Source organism: Choloepus didactylus, chromosome 15 (genome assembly GCF_015220235.1).
Source record: "Choloepus didactylus isolate mChoDid1 chromosome 15, mChoDid1.pri, whole genome shotgun sequence".
Taxonomy (NCBI): domain Eukaryota; kingdom Metazoa; phylum Chordata; class Mammalia; order Pilosa; family Megalonychidae; genus Choloepus; species Choloepus didactylus.
In genome coordinates, this window is record NC_051321.1 from 45725199 (window position 1) to 45742360 (window position 17162).

General features: G+C 35.1%; 1 protein-coding gene across 3 annotated transcripts in view; it reads left to right on the forward strand.

The window, feature by feature from the left end:
- The window catches only part of RNLS (renalase, FAD dependent amine oxidase), a 320380-nt gene that overhangs the window by 213518 nt on the left and 89700 nt on the right, over positions 1-17162 (forward strand). The window lies entirely within an intron of this gene.

Genomic DNA, 17162 nt, shown 5'->3' on the forward strand with positions numbered 1-17162 from the left:
ACTAGAGCTAATAAATGAGTTCACAGCAAAGTGGTGGGATACAAGACCAACATGTAAAAATCCATAGTGTTTATAAACACTAGTAATGAGCTATCTGAGGAGGAAATGAAGAAAAAAAATCCATTTATGATAGCAACTAAAAGAATCAAGCATCTAGGAATAAATTTAACCAAAGATGTAAAGGATCTGTAGTCAGAAAACTATAAAACATTACTAAAAGAAATCATAGAAAGCCTAAATAATGGAAGGACAAGGATTGGAAAATTAAATGTCGGTTAAGATGTCCAATTCTACCCAGATTGATTTACAGATTCAATGAAATCCCAATCCAAATTCTAATGGCCCTTCTTGAAGAACTGGAAAAAAACCAATTATCAAATTATTTGGAAGGGCAAAGGGGCCTGAATAGCCAAAAACATCTTGAGAAAAAAGAATGAAGTTGGAGGGCTCACCTTGCCTGACTTTAAAGCATATTACAAAACTACAGTGCTCAAAATGGCATGGTATGTTCATGGCTGAAACATAGGGCAACATGGGTGAACCTTGAAGATATAATTCTGAGTGAAATAAGTCAGACGCAAAAGAGAAATATTGTATGTTACCACTTCTATGAACTCTCTGAACAATGTAAAATCAATGTCTCATAATACAGAATATTGGGGACTTGGTGATAGACAGTAGCTAGTGAGGGGGAATAATAACCTAATATGTTTAGATATGTTAATGATGGTGAATTCAAAGGTATGGTAATGGATAGGGGTGACAATTGTTTGTTAATGGGATTATAAGTATCAGAGCTGTATTGAAGGCAAATAGGATTGAAAGGGATTGTTTAAAGGCATGTTTCCTGCAGATCAGCACCACAAATATAGACAGGGGCTTGCATGATATACTTCTAAGGTATGACACTAGCACAGAGAATTGACAACAGAAGGGTATATGGGAAAAATCTACATATTGCATACTAGGGACTATAATTAATGGGAATACCATATTAGTTCTACACAAATACTAGAGACAAATAAGGGCTGATGAGGGCAACAAGATGTTTTGGGTCATAAGAGTTGATTAAAACGGAGAGTGATGAGGATTGTACAACTAAGTGATGATAATGCAAGATACAGATGGATAATTGTGGACATACCATATGCTATGTGAACTTAGGAACCCCCTACTTTATGAGTCAAGCCCTCAATCCTGAGGCTTGCTCTTGGTTGTAAAGGGGAGGCTAAGCCCACCTATAATTATGCCTAGGGGTCACCTGCAGAGAACTTTTGTTGCTCAAATGTGGACTTTCTCTAAGCCCAACTCTGCAAATAAATTCATCACCCTTCCCCTCAACATGGGACAGGACCACCCAGGTGAATGAGTCTTCCTGATGACGTGGGACATGGATTCCGCGAATGAGCCTGACCCTGGCATCAAAGGATTGAGAATGCCTTTTTGACCAAAAGTGGGGAAAGGCAGGCAACAAAATAAGGTTTCAGTGGCTAAGAGAATTCAAATAGAGTTGAGAGGCTGTCCTGGAGGTTTCTCCTATGTAAGCTTCACCTAGATATGCCAAATGACCACAGTATGATAAGCCCAAGTCAACAGTAGTCCTGAAAACCTTAAAGTATACTTGGATCCCTATCTGATACTCCATAAAGGTTTCACTCACTAAACTTATTCTTCAGAAACTTAAATCTTCAGAGAACTCCTATGCCAGCTAAGTCCCAAACCCAGAGGCAGTAGCCTCTTCAAGAACATGTTTCTAAATGTGTCCCCTTTTCTCATAAAGTTGACACCCTTTATAACATGAACAACTTAGGGTGGTCAGTGCCTAGACATCCCTGAAGATCAGGAAAGTGATTAAACTAGAGGAAGGGGTAGCAACAGACAAGATGGAATTTATCAAAGGATTATGAATACTGAATCATTATATAATTTTCTTTTTCTTAGGTGCTGAGGTATTAGAATAGCTGGAAGAAAAGGATGGAAATGGTGGACCTGTAACACATAGCATCCTTTGAAATTTGTTCTACAGCTGCTTATTAAATTATAATTTGAAAGCTATCACTTTTTTGTATATACGTTATATTTCACAATAAGGAAATAACTGAAACTATGGTACTATAACTCATAACAACTTTGGAAATTTCCTATATAACTACCTACTTGTTAAAGCATACTTTGAAAGCTATTGCCTTTTTTGTAAATATGTTATATTTCACAATAAGGAAATAACTGAAACTGTGGAACTGTAACCTATAATAATCTTTGAATTGTGTTTTCTACTTGTTAAATTTCACTTGGAAAGATACCACTTCTATGTATATATGTTATATTCTACAATAAAAAATATGATGAAAAATGGCATGGTACTGGTATAAAGACAGACATATTGATCAGTGGAAGCGAATTGAGAGTTCAGAAATAAACCCACACATTTATGGTGAACTGATTTTCAACAGGGCATCCAAGGCCACTCAACTTGTACAGAACAGAAGCTTCAACAGTGGGGCTGGGAGAACTGGATATACACCTATCCAGAAGAATGCAAGAGCACCCCTATCTCTCACCTTATAAAAAAAGTAGCTCAAAATGGATTGAAGACCTAATTATAAGAGATAGGAACATAAAACTCCTTCTAAGAAAATGTAGGGAATCATCTTCAAGATCTTGTGGTAGATGAAGTTTTTAACTTGACACCCAAAGCAGAAGCATGAAAGAACAAAAAAAAAAGTGGGACCTTCTCAAAAACTGAATACTTCTGTGCATCAAAGAACTTTGTCAAAAAGGGTGAAAAGGCAGCCTACTGAACGGGAGAAAGTATTTGGAAACCATATAGCACGATAGGGTTTATATCCAGAATATATGAGAAATCCTACAACTCAACTATAAAAAAGACAACCCCCCCCCCAAAAAAAAGGCCAAAAGACTTAAATAGACATTTTTCCAAAGAGGAAATACAAATGGCTAAAAAACACGTGAAAAGATGCTTAACAGCACTAGCTATTGAGGAAATGCAAATCAAAACCACAATGAGATATCATTTCACACCGATTAGAATGGCCACTATTAAACAAATAGAAAATTACGAGTGTTGGAGAGGATGTAGAGAAATAGGAATACCTATTCACTGTTGGGAATGTAAAATGTACAGCCGCTGTGGAAGACAGTTCCTCTGGAAGCTAAGTATAGAACTGCCATATGACCTAGGAATCCTGCTTCTCGGTATATACTCAGCAAAACTGAAAGCAGGGATGTGAACAGACATTTGCACACTGATGTTCATAGCAGCATTATTCACAATTGCCAAAAGATGGAAACAACCCAAGTGTCCATCAACCAATGAATGGATAAACAAAATGTGGTGTATACATGCGATGGAATATTCTTCAGCAGTAAGAAGGAATGAAGTCCTGAAGCATGCAACACTGTGGATGAAACTTGAGGGCATTATGTTAAGTGAAATAAGCCAGACACAAAAGACAAATATGGTATGATCTCACTAATATGAGCTAATTATAATAAGTAAACTCATGGAGTTAAAATCTAGAATATGGGTTACTAGGAGATGGAATGAGAACAGAGACTGGGGAGCAGATGCTTAACGTGTGCAGAGTTTTTAACTATGTTGAACTTAAATGTTTGTAATGGATAGAGGTGATGATAGCATATTATGGTGAGTGTAATTAACAGCACTGAATTATGTGTGTGATTGTGGTTGAAAAGGGAAGTTTAGTATCATGTATGTCACTAGAAGGAAAGCTAGGGGATAAAACATGGGATCTGTGTAACACAGTGAACCTTGTAGTGAACCATGACTGTGCTTAATAGTACAAATATAAAAATGTTCTCTCATGAGCTAGAACAAATATATGTCACTATTACCAGGAGACAATAATAGAGTGGTATATGGGGGAAAATGCACCTATTGCAAACTATGGACTATAGTTAACAGTAATAGTCTAATAGTCTTTCATCAAGAGTAACAAATGTACCACACCAATGCTAAGGGTCAATAATGGGGGGAATAAAGGGTATGGGATGATTGGTTTTTTTGTGTGGTTTTTTTTTTTTTTTTTTTTTTTTGAGTAATGAAAATGTTCTAAAATTGATTGGGGTGATGAATGCACAATTATATGATGGTACTGTGAACACTGATTATACACTTTGGATGATTGTATGGCATGTGAATATATCTCAATAAAACTGCTTTAAAATGTTATTTAAAACTGTCCATTTTATTACATTATGAAAATTTGATTTCGTGCCTTGTGCTTAAATAGCAATCCATTTTCAAATTCTCAGGAATTCTCTTCTGAGCAAACACTTGCCTGAACATAAAATTACAACTTTTCCCTGTAGCTTTTTGTTGTCTTCTATTGGGATTTGAGTGAAGACATTTAAAAGAGAATAATAGTAAGTGTTTCTGTGTTTGAGTGTGTGTGTGTGTGTGTGTGTGTGTGTGTGTGTGAGGAGAGAGAGAGAGAGAGAGAGAGAGAGAGGGAGAGATGGAAAAATGGAGAGAGGAGAAAGAGACATACAGGGAGGAGAATACACCTTATCTTGTATTTGAGCTTTTTACAGAATGTTTTTGAATTATATACAAAAGAGTAGGAAGCTCAAGTGTAGCTAATCTTTTCTGATTTTAATAAGCCATACAAATATTATTTTGTTCAAAGAGAATTTTCCTATATAAAGGAATTCATTAAGTTTAGAGAATGGTTTGTTATTTCTGGTGAAGTTAAAAGCATTATTTTTTTTTTATATGTTAAATGCATTTGTGCATAGGATAGTATTTTTACCGAAACTATTAGAAATAGGGGGTTTTTGTTTTCCAAAAGCAAAATAAGCTTTATATTCTTTATATTCTTTACCAAAACCCTCGGTATCTTTTAATATTGAAAGTGTGGATTATGATTTCACATTTATTTCTTGTGCCTGTGTATATTTATGTAATGTTAATTATATAGTTAACTACATAGCCCATAGCAGAAGATTTACATACATGTACACAACTGGATTGCTGCGTATACTGTTATGCAAGTTCCGTAATCCCCCCCCAATTTTGGTACCTGCCACCTCAGAAAAAAAGCCAGGGGATTCAGTGACTAGCAAGAGACAATGAAGAGTGCATGTATTTTCCAGCCACACTGGAGTAATAATTGGAACTGTTTGCCCACAATATCACCTTTTGATGCTTGCAAGAGAATAACAGATCATTGTTTTGCAATCACTAATAAAATGCAGGCACCAAGTTAGGAAATTACAAAGTTAAATTTCTCAGAGTGACATTGACTCATCTATATTGCATATAAGAAATAAATATTTTATTTTCTATATCTTTCAGTTTCTCAATATACATTATTTTAAATAAATGTGAATTAATTTTATTATGGAATACCTTATCTGATTTTCTCCTTTTGCACAGTGTCCCTGAATCTCTATGCAAGAGGAGAAGCTAAGCTCTCAGTTTATGGACTCTTTATTGGTAAATGGTTTTTTTAAAAAATAAGGAATGTGTATTCCCATAGAAACTATATTCCAATCTGCTATCTCGTGCTTGCCCACAAAAAGTTTGTTTAATCCTTAATAAAATAGACACACCATCATTTTCACAAATAAAAAAAAGAACACCACAATTGAATGAAACAGATTTTCTATTTATATTGAACACCTGGTTATTGAGGAAAAGGGCAGATGAGGGAGGTAGATGGAGTCTTTGTGAGATTCAGAAGGGGACTGCAGGGACTCTTCTTACCGGTTGACAGTGCTTTGTTACTTCTAATTTCACTTCAAATATTTTGCTTCCCTTATCCCTGTACCACCAGCTATTAATGCCATTTTCAATTTTTTTTCTTCTTCCTGTTCTTTTAGGGACAAAGGGTTGCTTTGTTCTGTCATTAGGGTGGTGGTTAGTGTCTTGTTCATAAATGGAATAAAAAAAGAGAAAGGGAAGGCGATTGGTGTGCAAAGAAGAGATCTTCCTGTGATAACAGGACAATAAATTGAAGAGAGAGAGTAATAGGACTGGGAATTTAAAAAGATATCTACACTTTGAAAAGGAGATTGGCTGAGCAGTGAGCCTTTAACTGAGAAACCTTGGGCTAGGAGAAGGGCTAGTGGGGAGGAGGTGGTTTTGTTTGTGAATGAGGAAAGGAGATGGCAAGGCTGAGTCATCAGGTGGCTACTACCTGGACAGTTTGTTTGCTACCTGACCTGGGGGGCAAGGTGTAGGTCATTTTGGATGGGAGCTCATAAAGGCAATCTACAATCGAGCACTTATATACATGGGATGTCCGTTACCTACAGTAAAACCAGATATGTCTGAAAAGAATTTCAGAAAGTAACCCACTAATTTACTCTAAATTTCCTTGTAATCAATGAGATTGTCTCCATTTAAACATCCCTAAGAAGATCCATTTAGCATCCACAGGTGTGGAAACAAATTTGATCTTTGGAATATGCTCTTTAAGTAATGGAAGTGACAAAATCCCCACTTGTCATTCTTTCATGGGAGTTCATGCCCTAGCAGATGTACACATTTACCTGCAAGCAATTAGTAAACAGGTGTGTGAGGTGGGTGTGTTAATGCAGAGAAGCAAAAGGAGGAATTTATGTTTCTAACTCTGCAAACGGAAGAACCAGGGCTCAGGAATATATTATTAGAAGGAAGAAAATGACTTACCATGTTCCAGCCTATAGAATGCTTTGGTTATTAACATTAGAGTTAAATTATCTACTAGCAGATACCTGATAAAGCTGGAAAATATTTTAATAGGGTGATCTTTTAGATAAAATGGTATTTAATTGGAGTTAAGTTATAGATCAGAAGCAAACACCTTGAGGCACTAAAATTGCACATCTTTCCAGAGATGAGCTAGAAAAAATTCATTTTCTTCCTCCCTTGCTCCCACTGCTGAATCTCTTCTTAACAATCATACCTTCCTACATGGCCAAAGGCTATCTTGTTCAGCCCTTCCCCCTGCAACAGCAACAATTGTTATTTTTCTTATATTAAAAATAATGTATATATAATTTCTAATCTTCATAATCACAATTATTTAATAGATGAGGAAATGAAGCACAGCAAGGTAAAATATGTGTATCACATTACGTCGTCATATACTTATTTGTATACCTACACACAGTCTTTTGCTGAGGCTCAGAAATGCAAGTGTTAAGGATAACCTCTGTCATCAAATCTCTCAGCTTAAACATTTGCTGTGATGTATGTTCAGATGAGAAATAAGGGTAAATAACAAACCTGGCAGTAAAAATTTACTGTTCAGTCAGTAAAGTGAATAAAATGGAAACAAAACAAAGATAAAGAAAAGTGAACAATATTTTATTAATGTGCAGACCAATACATTATTAACTCAAGTTTAAAAACATGGACAAGAAAAGATAAACTGATATGAGACCAAAAATAATTGTGCTTTCCATCAAAATGAGATTTTTATTAGTTATAGGAGTACAAAGATTCTAAAATAAGTAAAATGCAGTAGGCTTCCACTATATTAAGGCTGGTGCCACTAACAGTTTTTATTCCCAAATCCGTTTTATTTGCTTTGGTTTTAGCTAAGCATTGTGGGGTGTTGTTATTATGAAAATAGAGAAGAACCTGGTGGATCTATAAAGTACAAGTTGAATATATTTCTGAGTGTCCTGGAGCTTATACCACCCAATTCTGACATTTTGCTCCAATCCCACAGATTCTAGGTCTTTGCAAGCATTGCTTTCTGATTTTTAAAACTATAAAAGTTTGAATTAGGATATTAATTCTCCAAGTCATTGTCTTAGTATAAAGTAACTCTAGCCATAAATATAAAAATATATATCTGTATAAAAATATGAGGTGACATGTAATAAAGTTTTTATTGTTACGAATTTTAGAAAAACTATATTGCTTGTAGATGGCATAGCCATAAAGTAATTAAATGGATAGGCTAGAAAGAGTGGCTGTAAAATATGTATGATCTTCTGTGACATTCTGTATAATAGCATACACAATGCTTTATTTCCACATTCTTTCTCATATGAATCTCAGCACTTTTCCTACAAAAAGAATAATGGCATAATAAACTAAAAAGTTTAGAATGCATGGAAATAAGGCAAACATTTTCCAACCATATTATTATGGTTTTCAGACTTACTGTATGTCTTCTGCAAAAAGAATAGGTAAGCCAACTAAATTTCTATTCTGAAATTCAACGAGAAAGTTCCCAAGATCAAAATTGGTAATAGCCGGGGTGAAATTATTTTACGATGCAATTCAAAATCTATCCTAGACTCTGCTAAAATGTTTTGTTAAGAATTACTTTATAATGACTGGCACAGTACTCCATGCATAAAGCATTCCTAGAGTTTGTTACTCCAGATTCTTTCAGAAAAGGATTCTTACATTAAAAATGTTTATTTTTCTAATTCTATGGTTAGATCTAGTTGATACAGAAACAACTGATTATCATTTAAGTTTCACAAGACCCCAGGTAAAGAGAGAATGGTTAGTGAGTTTGTAAAGCAGCAGAGACCGTATCTGATTGGGAGAATGAACATCCTAAGGTTTTATAAAAAAAACAGCTATAGCTGTATCTGTATAACTAAATATTGTTTTCAAAGGCCACTGGGACAGCATGGAAAGAAGAATGTAGAAGCAGAAACATTGTCTTTTTCCCTTGACAGATTGTTCTTTATGATTACAGAGATGGGGAGACAGCAGGGATTGGAAAACCCTCCCAGTCTATTCTGTAGGACCCTGATTCATAACAAATGCTGGTAACAGCAGTAACAGTTTGATCCTTCCCTAGTACTGCAAAGACCTTTTAGCATGAAATCTGCCCCCATGGCATGGTAGCTAAGAACCTGCTCCTGAAATAACACAAAAATTATCTTAATTTTGTGTCCAGTAAGGATGAAAATTCAATTGACACAAAATAACATTCTTTTTCCTTTAAATGTCATTTAATGCACTGATTGTTAGGGTCCCAAAAAATTTGGGAAACACTAGGATAAAACTCCCCCTGCTAGATGTGGACTTTATTGCCCTGAAAGTCTATGTCTTCTAAACTCATTCTGACAACTTCCAGAAAACACAAGTAGTTGGACTTCACCTAAGTTTTGTGTTCAGGTACTTGTTAGCATTCCCAAAACACATAAAAATATGAGAACCATTTAATCCTAAATTTTTGCCAAAATATAATCTCAAGTGACCAATGAGCAATACAGAAAAATACATTTCTTTATTACCCTTCATTTTTATGCAACTCTGGGATAGGGTCATGAAAGTATAATGCCTTGATGCTAGGGTTGTGATAATGTACAACTTTGGATTTTCATTCCATTTGAAAGGACAGTCTTTAAACCATCAGCCTTCTATGTTAGAAGGATGGCCAAAGAATTCCACAATTTTTGTTAATTTTTCAAAAATTATTGCCTGAGATACTTTTGGCATCCTTAACACGCCGTACTTTTCAAAGAAAAGTTGTATATTATTGTTGTTGTTTTAACCCTCTCCTCTGAAAAGTGAAGTGTATCCCGTACACTTTAGTAGCCAAAGAGGTGTCTTTTATTTAATAATATCCTGATATGCTTAAACATTAGGATGTTAAAAATCTTTTTCTAAAGTATGATATACAGATAGACATCCCTAAAGGTAGTTAAAATCAAATACCATGGCGTCGGGTTTCTGCAATATGCTCATTTTGTGCCAGGAATTGTGCTAAGCACTTACTATCAATTATCTCATTTAATTCTCTTAATCCTTTATGGCAGGCACTGTTAGTATCCTCATTTTAAAGGATAACAGCTGCATAGAAGGATTAAGTAACTTGACCAAGGTCACAAAGGTAAATGTCAAAACCAGGATTCAAACCCCAATTTTTCTGACTCCACGGTTACCTCTCAAATGTAAGAAATATTTCCCCCAAGAAATACCACATAGTTATAACTGCTACACCTGTAAACTAGATTTATTGCTTGCCAAAACTATTTTGACTTCTATACCTATAAAGTCCAAGTGAACTTTAAATTTATTACAGGTGATGTGAAACAAGACTGATTCTGTGATGCTTTTACACAAAAAGAATGACTCATGAATGGTAAAATTTCAAATTCCTACGAGAACTATTTATGGAAATGAGTCTTTCAGCACTATTTCTACAGTGTCTTTTAGCAAAGAGGAATGAGTACTCTGGCTAAAATACTGTTGATTTCATCTACCTATAGAACTTTAATGTTAGGAGTTGAATTGATACATAAAATTTCGTGACATTCTTAGAATTCAATTTAAAAGATAAGCACATCAAGAACAATTGGTTACCCTTGTTGCAGAACTTAAATAGTAATACCACAAATTACCTTCCTAATTTCACCTGTCCTGGAGCTGAAACTCTTTTCATATAGTGGCAAATCACAAAGTTAGCAATCCTTTGTAATTGGCTATAACAAAACTTCTGGCAGGATGTTAAGGCTTTGAGCACCAAGTGTCACTGTGAGCAGCATTTTCCACTCACTACAATATAGATAAGGAATACCATGTTGGTGTTAAGAGGTTTTCATTTTACTTTCAACATTGAAATATTCATTGACATGCCAGAATAAGTCAGTGTCAGGCAAAGGGAAATAGAGTTGAAAGCAGTACTTTGTTTACTTATGAAAACACAGACCTTCATAAACTGCAAAATACTCTGACTCAGGATACTCCGGGGCCCAAGGATTTGGTTTTAAGAGGATGATCTTTACTACTCCACAGGAGTAGAACTGCATCATACTTCTGCTTCAGAGTGCTTTTCCAGAAGACGCTAGAAGAAAATTATAACTAAGTATTGTTTCAGCCAGGGTGCCAGCAAGAGGTAAATGGCATACTCAAAGGGGCTTTGCTGAAATAATTTAATGAAGGGGCTTTTACACAAGGGTGGGCAGGATTTGGGCAAACAGTGAAGGGTGCTGTGACGTGTAGAGACGAGGGGAGGAACCAAGGTTACCAGTGTCCTGTGAGTCCTGGAGCCACGGAAGAAGTACTGCCTGATAGGAACTTTCACTGTAGAAGAACTCAGCCATTCCAGCACCTGGCAAACTGGAAGGAGCAGGTGGAATCAGTCTTCCAGACTGTCTCCTTCTGCCTTGGAGTTTCCTGCCTGTGCCTCCTCTCTATTTACCAAAACAATCCTGAGGCTGGAGCTCAAGGTAATGCAGCCTGCGAAAGGCAGCCTCCCAGGGTACGCAGCGCAGAAGGGCAAGGGAGGGAGTGGGAATAACCAGCGCAAACACATTTCTGATCTCTGAGCATTTAAACAGCAAAGGCAAAAAAAAAAAAAACAATTGATAGATTATCTACGCAAATATTATAATATCATATAATAATAAAATGTAAAACAATATGGGAAAAAATTATAACAAGATAAATGGAGACTCGTATAATAATAAAATGTAAGAAACATAGGAAAAAAATTATAACAAGATAAATGGAAAATCTCTGTAATACATCACCCATTAATAAAAATTGATTTAAAAAATGAAGGTTCTAATAGACCAATTGGCAAAATGACACTAACAGATTATTTGCAACAGAGCAAATACATATGGTCTAATAGACTTATGAAGAATGTTTAGTCTCATTAGTAGTTAAAGAAATACATATTAGAACCAAAATGAGATCAATTTTTCCTATCAAGTTGTTAAAAAAAAGTCATAATCCTGGCAAGGATACAGTGAAATGGGTCTTTCATGCACTGTTAGTAGAAGTGTAAATTGGTAGTCTTTCTGAAAAGCAATTTAACAGTAATTCCACTTCCAATATTCTATCGTAAGGAAATAATGAGAAACATAACTAAAGATTTATAGACAAAATCATGCATAACAGCTTTAATTATAATAGCCAAAACAAAAAAACAAATGTCTAATGTTAATGGAATGGTTAAGCAAATTAACGACATCCATTCCATCAAATTTTATGAAGCCATTAAAAATGAGGTTTACAATGAGTATTTTTTTTGTCATTTGGTAAGCAAAAATACAGTATGCAAAATTGTATACACAATATAATCAATCATAATTAACAAAAAAAATCAATCAACAAAAGATTAAAGGAAAACATCAAAATGTTAATACCTATTGTTTCTTTGGATGACAGGAATATGGTGGGTTTTTCTTCCCTTTTCCCTCCTTATAACTTTATGTTCTGCCAAATTTTCTACGATGAGGACTTATTCATTATGTACCTACAACTATCCTGGAACCTGGAAACCCAAAGCTCAAGAAGGCACAGCCCTTGCCTCAAGGAGCTTACAATCTAGTGTTCTGTTTTATATTGTAACTTTTAAAATCATGGAATTAAGTTGTTGGTTTCTTTTTAATGAGGAATGGGTGAGGGGAAATAGTGTCACATGTATTCTCCAAAGGATCTCTTTTGCTCACACCATGTTTCCAAGCCAGCAGTAAATCCCGGCCAGTTTATCTTCAAAATGCATCCAAAGCCCCATGAAAGACAAGTCAAGAAAGCTTTCAGGGGAAAAAAAAAAAAAGAATATCTTCATGACTTTTGAGTAGTCAAAGCATTCTTAAATAGGACATAGAAGTGCTAAATATAGTGGAAAAATAGTAAATTGGACTAAAATGAAAACTAAAACAGTTAATCAAACCACTCTAGAGAATGAAAAGATTAAAGAAAACCTAAATAAATGGAAAGACATCCTGTTTTCATGGATTGGAAGACTTAACATTGTTAAGATATCAATACTGCCTAAAGCGAGCAAATTTCATGCAATCCCTATCAAAATTACAGCAACTTTTTTTTTTTTTTACAAAAATGGAAAAGCTGATTCTCAGAATCAGATGGAATTACATTGAGCTCTGAAAAGCCAAAACAGTCTTGAAGACCAAAGTTGGAAGACTCATACTTCCTGATTTCAAAACTTACTACAAAGTTACAATAATTAAAACAGTGCAGTACTCCCATAAGAATAAACATATAGGCCAATGTATTGAAATAGAGAGTCCAAAGATGATTTTCAACCAGGATGCGAGTCCATTCGGTGGAGAAATAATTCTCTTCAACAAATGGTGCTGGAACAACTGGAAATCCATATGCCAAAGAATAAATGTGGACCACTTCCTCTCACAATATATAAATATTAATACAAAATGGATCAATGACCTAAATGTAAAAGCTAATACTATAAAATTCTTGCAAGAAAACATAGGGAAATATCTGCAGGACCCTGTAGTAGGCAATGGATTTTTAGATTTTACACCAAAAGCAGAAGCAACAAAAGAAAAAAAAACAGACAACATGGACTTCATCAAAATTAAAAACGTTTGTGCAAAGGGCATTATCAAGAAAGTGAAAAGGCAATCTACATAATGGGAGAAAATATCTGGAAGCCATATTTATCTGATAAGGGTTTAATATCCAGAAATATAAAGAATGCCTGCAATTCAACAGCAAAAGGACATACAACCCAATTTAAAAAATGGGCCGAAGATTTGAATAGACATCTCTCCAAAGAAGATAGTCAAATGGCCAATGAAGATTCTCAACATGATTAGCCATTAAAGAAATGCAAATTTAAACTACAATAAGATACCGCTTAACACCCACTAGGATGGCTAGTATTAAAAAACCTGAAAATAACAAATAATGGCAAGGCTACAGAGAAGTAGAAACACTCATTCATTGTTGGTAGGAATGTAAATTGTGCAGCTGCCATGGAAAACAGTTTGGCAGTTGCCATATGACCTGGCACTTTCACTCCTAGGTATATACCCTAAAGAATTGAATGCAGACTCGGACGGATATTTGTACACCAATGTTCATCATAACATTATTCACAATAGCCAGAAGATGGAAACAATCCAAATGCCCGTCAATAGATGAATGGGTAAACAAAATGTGGTATGCATACAATGAAATTTACTCTCTGTAAAAAGACATGAAGTACGAGTTCATTACAACACAGACAAATGTTAAAGACAATATATTGGAGTGAGATAAGCCAGACACAAAAGGACAAATATTGAATGATTTCTCTTAAATGAAAAATTAGAATAAGAAAATTCATAGAGACAGAGAAAAGAATAGTAGTTACAAGGGGTGGGGGGGAGGAATGGGGAGTTATTACTAAATGAATATGAGTTTTGGTATGGGATGATGAAAATAGTCTGGAAATAAGATAGTGGTGAATGTTACTCAGTGTTGCCAAAGTACTTAATGTCAAAGAATTGTCTACTTAAAATGGATAAAATTATATTTATGTTACATATATTTTACCACAATTAAAAATTTTCTAAAAAGTAAAAAAAATAAATAAATAAATAAAGACAATCTTCTTCCCCTTGGGGAAGAAGATTTTTGCAATTCATGTATATATGACTCATATCCAGAATATAAAAAACTTCTACATAACGGTAAGAAAAAGGGCAGACAACCCAAAAGGAAAATGGGCAAACACTTGAACAGGCAGTCCCAAAAGAAGGATATCCAAATGATTAATAAACATTAAAAAGTTCCCAAGTATTAGTCATCATGGAATGCATATTAAAAAGACAATACCCAAATGAAAACAGATGGTATTAAATGTTGCCAAGTATGTGGAGCAACTGGAACTTTCATACATTGCTGGTGGGAGTACAAATTGGTACAATCACTTTAGAAAACCAGTTGGCAGTATCTACCAAAGTTGAATATATGTGAATTCCATGATCCAGGAATTCTGTGGCTAGGTTTATACCAAGAGAAACGCATACACATGTTCTTCAAAAGTCACTATTTATAATAGCCAAAAACTACAAACAATCCAAATTTCATCAACAGTAGAATCGATAAATTAGTTGTAATATATACATATAAACAATATGTACCACAATGAGAATTAGTTAACTACAGCACACATAATATAAATATCACAAACATAATGTTGAGTGAAAGAAGCCAGCACAGAAGTGCATATACTATATGGTTCTATTTATGTGAAGTTCAATAACTAATCTATGGTGTTAGAATTCAGGATACATATGGCCTTTTTGAATAGCATAATAAAGAACATGTTGTTTTTCTTGCCAAAATACATGTATTTGAGGACTAGGGCTGCTTCCTTTGCATTTTGTATAAAACATTTTGTTAGATTCTGCCTGCATTGCAACAATCAAAAAATTTTCAGACCCTAAGTATGATTTTTCTCTAAGAGAGTATGTTCAGAAATAGAGATTGTTTCAGTCAGAAGTCTCACCTGCCTGTTCTCAGAATGAATTGTAAGCCCCTAGAGCAGATGAAGGTGTTTAAGGGTTAACTGCTGTTTCTATATAGGCATCAGTTCCCTTTTCAAAGAGCTGCCTGGTGGGATTTGCCACTTGTCAGTTTGTCTAAAACTAAAGGTATGGGGGCCGGGAAGGGGACGATCCAGTTTGGTGGTCAACCTGGTTGATTCTTCAGTTTGGTTTAAAAAAAAAAATTTAGGCCCTTTCAGTTACTAAATAGCTGACTACAGAAGTTTTGTTGTTGTTGTTTAATGGGAAAAAATGAGAAACTTGATGAATCCCCAAGTTCACAATAATTGCTCAGCTGCTAGCATTACTCTTTTTCACCTTCTGTCTCAAAAACGCAGTAGGTATGACATCAAGTCATAACTTTAGAAGCAAATTAAATAATAAAATGAGGCTCACGATGCATTGAGAGGCATGAGGACAAAGTCAGAAGATCATTTTTTATCAAGTATTTAAAGCTTTTAATGCAGAAAACGATGGTTAAAGGGAGCAGTAGCATTTACTTCTGGGTGCAAAATAACCTTTAGCTTCAGAGGAGAAAGCAGTGCTAAAGGTCATTTTGAAGCCTGCACTTACAGATCAAGAGGGGAAAGTCCTGGGTACTGAGAATGTGTGCTGGACCTGAGGGCAGGATCTCTAGCTTCATGTTGACCAGTTGGCTTGGAGACTGTGCAATCTAGGACAAGTTACTTAACCTCTCTGAATCTCAGCTTCTTGAGGATATAAATTGAGGATGGTAAGAATACCTATCTTGCAGATGTTTTGTGAAAATTAAATGGTGTCATAGTTGTAAAAATGTTTTGTAGCCAGTAATATGCTAGAACAATGTACAGCTTATTACTGCACTTAAATAATTCGTTGAATACTCTTCTTGCCCTCTCTCCACCTCCTAAAGCCACTTCTCTAAGGTTTAGCCAAAGCTACCACCCATCCTTTAGGTTTGCCTATCCTGTTTTAAATTAGGATATTTTTCACTAAATAAATGAGAATTTTCCATATGTTTTATTTCTGAATCGACTTGCCTAAGCCTTCAGAATAGAACTTTGTATAGTCCTTCTCTGAAACCCAAATTACTAATGCTGTACATATATGAACAAGCCCATCCTTGAGACCCTTGAAGATGGAGGAATTGGTGGTGGAGATTAGCAAGAGGGGGAAATCTCTTCCTTCTCCATCCCAGGATAGAATTTTCTCCCATTTTCGTAGATATTTTTAGCAAAAAATATTTTTAAAATATTTTTAAATATTGACTATTTTTAGTGACTATGTAATGAATTATTTTATACCAAGTACTGGGCTATGCATTATTTCATTTAATCCTAGTGCAGTAGCCTAATGCATTCAGTACTGTTACTGTCACGTATAGATAAGGGGACTATAATCAGAATAATTATGTAATTAAGTGGCCTGACCAGTGTCACATATATAGTTAATAGCAGAGTCAAAGTTTAAACCCAAATCTGCCTAATTTCATTCCCAGGCTCTTTCCATTTCTTGATAGCTACTTACCTCCCATGTTTCAACTCATTTTGCATGTCTTGTGTTTGCTTCCTCTCTCTTTGTGCTTTCATCATTAGTGTCCCCATAATGAGTAGGGTAGATTATGGGGCCTTTAACAAAGATGATAAAGTGTGGTCCCTATGCTTCAAGAACCATTATAATCCACTCAAAGTGATGCCAGACAAGCAAATCACTGTACCACACGGAAGAATTTAAGAGTTCCATTAGGGATGGAGCATCAGTCTTCTCGGCTATAAAATGGGAATAATACTCTACTTTCCAGACTGTTATGATAAAGTGACTTGCTTGTGTAAAGTATTTAGCAAAGACCCTGACTCATGGTAAATATATGGAATCTATAATGCTGCTAGTAAATCCAAGGCAGGAACTAGGATATAAAGCTAGTAACGCAA